Genomic DNA, 7378 nt, shown 5'->3' on the forward strand with positions numbered 1-7378 from the left:
TCTAAATCTCCTCTCTTTTACTTTAAAACCATTAACCCTTGTCCTATCACAACAGGCCATGCTAAAAACTCTGTCCCCATCTTTCTTATAAGCCCCCTTTAAATACTGGCAGGCTGCAATAAGGTCTCCTCAGAGCCTTCTCTCCTCCAGGCTGACGAACCCCACCTCTCTCAGCCAGTGCACACAGCAGAGGTGTGCCATCCCACTGATCATTTTTGTGGCCTCCTCTAGATCCACTCCAGCAGCTCCATGTCTTTCCTGTGCTGAGGGCTCCAGAACTGGATGCAGCACTGCAGGGGGGGTCTCCCCAAAGAAGAGCAGAGGGGTAGAATCCCCTCCCCTGACCTGCTGGCCACACTGCTTTGGATGCAGCCCAGGACATGGTTGGCCTTCTGGCTGCGAAGTGCACATCACTGGCTCATGTCCAGCTTTTCATCCACCAGTACCCACTAGTCCTTCTCGGCAGGGCTGCTCTCCATCCCTTCATCCCCCAGACTGGATTGATACTGGGGGTTGCCCCAACCCAGGTGCAGGACCCTGCACTTGCCTTGTTGAATACCATGATGTTCACACAGGCCCATTCCTTGAGCTTGTCCAGGTCCCTCTGGATGGCGTCCCATCCCTCAGGTGTGTCAACCGCACCACCCAGCTTGGTGTCATCTGCAAACTTGCTGAGGGTGCACTCAATCCCACTGTTCATGTCATAGATGAAGATATTAAAGAGCACTTGTCCCAGTACGGACCCCTCAGGGACACCACCCATCACCAATTTCCATCTGGACATTGAGCTGTTGACCACTACCCTCTGGATGCCACCATCCAACCAATTCTTCATCCACCCAACAGTCCGCCCATCAAATCCATCTCTCTCCAATGTAGAGAGAAGGATGTTATAGGGGATCATGTCAAAGGCCTTACAGAAGTCCAGGTAGGCGACATCTACAGCTCTTCCCTTCTCCACTGATGTAGTTACTCCATCAATAGTCCTAGTACTATTAGTTATTAGTTGTGTCATGTTCTTACATTCCATGGGTTGGCCACTGGTGGAATATGTTATGTACCATTTAAATACAAGTATAACATACAGTATAAATCTATGCCTTGAATCACACGCCCTCCATATCAGGACAGTGACAGAAAATCAGATGAAAAAGCTCATGGGTTGAGATAAAGACAGACATCACTTGCCAATTACCATCACAGGCGAAACAGACTCGACTTAGGGAAAAATAATTGAATTTATTGAAAATTAAAATAGACTTGAGTAGTGAGAAACAAAGACAAAAATTAAAGCAACCCATACCACACCCAACTTTTCCACCTTAACTTTATTTCTCCACTTCCGACTCCGCTATGCCATAGAGCTGCCATAGGCAACACAGGATCTATGGGAGTCCTCCTGGGATCAGGCCAGATACACTAGGATATCTAAAGTGCTCTAGTCACCTAACTTTAAGCACTTGCATTATTCTTTACAGAGTGTTCAGTTCCTAACAGAAAAATACCCAGTGCCATTTGGAAGCTCATGGAGTGTCCAAGACCTCTAGACAGAGCAAATCAGTACCGAGCAGCATTTATATCCAGCTTGCCCTGTTCTGGTGTAGAGGCTACAGGTCAGATGAGATGTCTCACAACACCTGAAGTGTTACTGCCGAGCTTATTTTCAATCAGCTGAACACTGCTCTGTGCAGCCAGGTGTGAGCTGGCTGTCCATAGATGGACAGTGGAGTTCCAGGCACTACGACTGGAATTAATACATATATTTAGTGCAATTTCAGATGCGTTAGTGTACCCCACCTAGGTACGCATTTCCCCCAGGTCCAGCATTCTGCCGATTTCATGTGTATCCATAGGACATTGGGCTTTCAGACAGCCAAAGTGGCAGCAGGTCAGTATGTTAAACACCTGAATTTCTCCGCAGTGTTTAGACACTGCATTTATCTGTCTGCACCCCCATGCTGGGCTCCACCTCCCCCTGCCCCAGCCCTGACAGCAAGGAGGAGGCCGAGGGGAGGTGGGGTGGGCTGAGGGCGATGAGGGGCTGTGATGTGACCGCAGCCCTGGGCGAGAGGCCGTCCCCACACAGACAGGAGCAGCAGCGGGCTCTCCATGTGGGCCATTTCCTCGCAGGCCTGAGTCCCCCCCGCATTTGAGAAAATCTGAAGAGCAACAGCCCTTTTTCCCCGGGCAGCCGAGGGCTGGGCCCTCCATCAGCCCCCGGCACCACGCCTGCTGCTACAGCGGCTCTGTCACAGCGGGCAGAATGTGGGCAGGGGCTGTGTCACAGGGGGGTGACATGGCCGACCCAGGGAGGGTACCGAAAGGGCTGCGTGGTGAGCCAGCTGAGGCGGGAGGCGAGCGGTGAGTGGGCAAAGGCTGAGGTGAGAGGCCAGGGAAGAGGACAGGGAAGGGGACGGCTGGGCCACGGGCAGGGAGGCTGGGCTGCCTGTGCTGCAACAGTCAGTGGCTGCTCTTCCTTGGCCTTGCAGGGCCAGAGGCCCCGAAGAGGATACAACCAGACAATGGCGAGCCCTGTCCTCAGCCACTCAGGGGGAGAGGTCTGCAGCTTTCTACAGGCACATCAACATAAAAATAAGGAAACGAAATAGCACCTGGCCTGTGCCATTTGTGAGCTCTCTGCTCCTGGCACCAGCCCCAGCAATGCAGTGGCCATGTCACCGTGGGCAGCAAGAGGGTGGTGGGGTGGGTGACGTGGCCATCCCAGACGGCTGCCTCTGGGCTGCCGGGGAGAGGTGGGACTGATGGGACTGACAGCCTTGTCCTGAGGCTGGGAGAGCCCTGGGCAGGGTTGCCCATGGTGACTGAGGGTGGCTGCTCCCCGTGTTTGTAGCTATCGTCCTGTTTTTCACAGCCTCAGGCCCAGAGCAGGACACAGGTAGACCCTGGCACGCTCCTGTCCCCTCCCTCCTCAGCCACTCAGCCGGAGATTTCTGCAGCTTTCTGCAAAGCCCTTGACCTAAGGACAAGGAAGCACACACAGCCCCAGCCCGCACCGCGCCACGGCCTCACAGGCAGCTGGAGGCTCCCCACAGCTGTGGACAAGGGCAGCTCCGTGACACCCGCCTTCTCCACCTGAAACTGAGCTCGAAATAGAGCTTCTGAACTATGAACCCACTGGCTGGATCTTCTGGTTGATGTGGGGTTTTTGGGAAGCTTTTTGGATCTTTCCCTACAATTCTTATTTCCTTATTATATTTTTATATATGAGTATATATATAAAAAATACAATTTGCAATATAGACACATGTATAAATACACGTGTATTTATACACGTCAAGTGTATCTATGTATAAATAAATATCTATTTATACACCTTTGTACACTTGCATATCTAGAGAGAAATGTCTGTATATACATCTGGCACAGGTTGCCCAGAGAGGTGGTAGATGCCCCATCCCTGGAACCATTCCAGGTCAGGTTGGACGGGACTCTGAGCAACCTGCTCTAGTGGAAGATGTCCCTGCTCATTGCAGGAGGGGTTGGACTAGGTGACCTTTAAAGGTCCCTTCCAACTCAAACTATTCTATGATTCTATGATGTGCATATTGTTCTATATGAGCCCTTCCTGATCTAAAGGAAGCGAGATGCCAATCAGAGATTCCTCACTCTGGCATCACGTGGGCATGACGGTTTGAAAACATACTGACTGGTCAATCACAGAGCAGTGTTGAGAAGGCTCTGGGGAGACCCTCTTGCAGCAAAATGAAGTCTGGGAGGGTCCACAAATACCTGGAAAACCAGCTCTAAAATCTGAGGGTAGCTTGCTGAATTGTAGGAAATAGATCAAAATTGAGTAACTGCAAGGTATTACACATATAGGATGTGTACATATACATCATATACACTCATCTATATATACATATATAGGAGGGGGATGGAACACCTCTCCTGTGAGGGCAGGCTGAGACAGCTGGGGTTGTTCAGCCTGGAGAAGAGAAGGCTCTGGAAAGACCTTATTGCAGCCTGCCAGTATTTAAAGGGGGCTTATAAGAAAGATGGGGACAGAGTTTTTAGCATGGCCTGTTGTGATAGGACAAAGGGTAATGGTTTTAAAGTAAAAGAGGGTAGATTTAGACTAGATCTAAGGAAGAAATTTTTCCCAATGAGAGTGGTGAAACACTGGCACAGGTTGCCCAGAGAGGTTGTAGATGCCCCATCCCTGGAACCATTCCAGGTCAGGTTGGACGGGGCTCTGAGCAACCTGATCTAGTTGAAGATGTCCCTGCTCGCTGCAGAGGGGTTGGACTAGAGGACCTTTAAAGGTCCCTTCAACCCAAACTTCTCTATTCTGTTCTATGAATCAGCTTGGTATGCTGTTGAAGGGTGTAAGGGGTGACATTACTACACAAGAATTTCTGTTCTCCCTCTTGGATCATATCTATTTTATACATAGGTATTTGAAATTGCTTGCTGATATGTTGTAGAAGTATCCCTGAGCTATCTATCATCTCATCTACACACTTTCTGGGAAGATGAGAAAAACAGCATATAAAGGCTAATACTATTCACCCAGGTGAAACAGATGTTTTGGATTGATAACAGAGTTTACAGATGCTGCTGACTTCCCTTTTGGAAGGGGGAACAGGGTGCAGCAATCCAGATGCTTCTCAAAGCATATGGTGAGAAAGCATCTAGAACTAAGTTTTCCACAAGAAGGGAGGGAGAATAAAGCTACCTCTTCCTATACCACAGAATCACAGAATCACAGAATCACTAGGTTGGAAAGGACCTTTAAGATCATCAAGTCCAACCATTAATCCAGCACCACCATGCCCCCTAAACCATGTCCTGAAGCGCCAGCTTCCATTTTCCTCAGTGCCCGGCTGGAAGTGGGGATTCTCTTTAGCATTGTTTTGCTGCTCCTTTCTTGTCCCCCTCTTTTTGTTTCTGTACCTCCTTTACTTTCTCCCCTTTGCTGGTACTACCAGTTCCAAGACACGCAGCGTAAGGAATGCAGTTATCTATCCTGCACGTTCACAGTTTCCTGAGTCTTGGGACATGGCCTAAATAACCCACTATACACATTACTAAATCACAAAGCCAAAGTTGTAGTATCATATCTTACAAACGCTCCTCAGAATAACTGGAGCCAGAGAAAAATAAGCCTGTCATGGTGAGATCTGAAGTATACCATGCCTGGAATGCAAAGTCACATCTGTGAGGAGGTGGAACAAGCTGCTCCAAACCAATTCTCATCTCACTCTTAGCTGTACCTGAGTATCTCACTTTAGAACCTGACGAGAGAACTCAGATACAATCAGTATCCCATAAGACTAATCTCTCTTTGAGTCGCTTCCTGACCAAATCAAAACCACATCTGTCAGCCTCCCTATTCTTTTACATGGGGCTTTCCCTACTAGAACCAAGGTATTATCAGTGCAAGATAGTGCTAGGACTGCTTCTCTGGTAATAGTGGGTATTTTATTCAATGCTGAAAATACCAGTCTTAGCTTAAATTTAATCAAAGTTCAGACTTGAGGCTGATGGGAGATAAAACCAGTTCTAAGTAGTCACAAAAACTGTGCAAGATAAGCAATGTGAAATGATTACTAGGAAAAGAGATTTCTGAGACCAGGTGACAAAACTAAGAAAAGGTCAAAAACACAGACCAACTCCTGAACACACAGTATTTCTTCAAATTCACAGAATCACAGAATCATTAAAGTTGGAAAAGACCTCTAAGATCATCAAGTCCGACCATCAAACCAACACCACCAGGCCCACTAAACCATGTCCTGAAGTGCCACGTCTACAGGTTTTTTGAACACTTCCAGTGGTGGTGACTCCACCACCTCCCTGGGCAGCCTGTTCCAATACTTGACCACTCTCTCCATAAAGAAACTTTTCCTAAAATCCAGTCTAAGCCTCCCCAGGCACAACATTGAGGCCATTTCCTCTCGTCCTATCGCTAGTTACTGGGGAGAAGAGACCAACACCCACCTCGCCACAACCCTCTTTCAGGTAGTTGTAGAGAGTGATAAGGTCTCCCCTCAGCCTCCTCTTCTCCAGACTGAACAAACCCAGTTCCCTCAGCCGCTCCTCATAAGACTTGTGCTCCAGCCCCCTCACCAGCTCCGTTGCCCTTCTCTGGACACGCTCCAGCACCTCAGCATCCTTCTTGTAGTGAGGGGCCCAAAACTGAACACAGGATTTGACATGCGGCCTCACCAGTGCCGAGTACAGGGGCACAATCACTTCCCTACTCCTGCTGGCCACACTATTCCTGATACAGGCCAGGACGCTGTTGGCCTCCTTGGCCACCTGGGAACACTGCAGGCTCATGTTCAGCCGGCTGTCAACCAGCACCCCCAGGTCCTTTTCCACCAGGCATCTCTCCAGCCACTCCTCCCCAAGCCTGTAGCGTTGCATGGGGTTGTTGGGACCCAAGTGCAGGACCCTGCACTTGGCCTTATTAAACCTCATACAGTTGACCTCAGCCCATCGATCCAGCCTGTCCAGATCCCTCTGCAGAGCCCTCCTGCCCTCCAGCAGATCAACACTCCCACCCAACTTGGTGTCATCTGCAAACTTACTGAGGGAGCACTCGATCCCCTCATCCAGATCATCAATAAAGATATTGAACAAGACCGGCCCCAGAATCGAGCCCTGGGGAACACCGCTTGTGACCAGCCACTAGCTGGTTTTATGATGAGCTCAGCCATCCAGCCAGTTATTTACCCAGCGAAGAGCACACTTGTCTAAGCCACGAGCCACCAGTTTCTCTAGGAGAATTATTTTAAAACTAGCAAGAAAACTATCAGTTACTGTATAGGCCTCATATTGAGCTCAGAAGTGGTGAGAATTGCACATGTAGAGAGTGAAAACAAGAGTGAGGTTCAGCTGAAGCTAGCAGAACTTGCAGATAGCTACATATATTCTACTTAGTTAAAAAGAAAATATTAAAAATTCCCTGGTAAACTAGAAAAGCTCTAAAAATGGCAAAGATACACATGCCATATACAAAACTAGCATGTATTTGTTTGTTGAATGCATAATTATGCTATGCAGCCAATTAGCAAAACCAGCAACAGCACATAAAAACACACAATACACAGAATGAATGCCAGGGCTTGTGAATTGTAGCTCGTAGCTGCTCGGCAACCGGGCTCCAAAGGTTAATATCTGCAGCAAGAAAGATAAGCTATTGTGCTGCTTGACCTATTGTTTGACTAAAGGCTGAACTTGCGGCTTGAGAGATCAAAGGGCCCTGGTTTGTGGGAAAGGCAACTCTTGCAGGAAGAATGGCAACAGGGCAATGCTCAACCACAATTTCAAATCAGTAGTTTTCTTCTGACTGCCAGTTGCACAGTCTCTCAGATCTCTATGACGGGCTCTGCAGTCTATCTGACCACCGTTT

This window comes from Phaethon aethereus (genome assembly GCF_964289735.1).
Source record: "Phaethon aethereus genome assembly, chromosome: 1".
Classification (NCBI taxonomy): Eukaryota; Metazoa; Chordata; class Aves; order Phaethontiformes; family Phaethontidae; genus Phaethon; species Phaethon aethereus.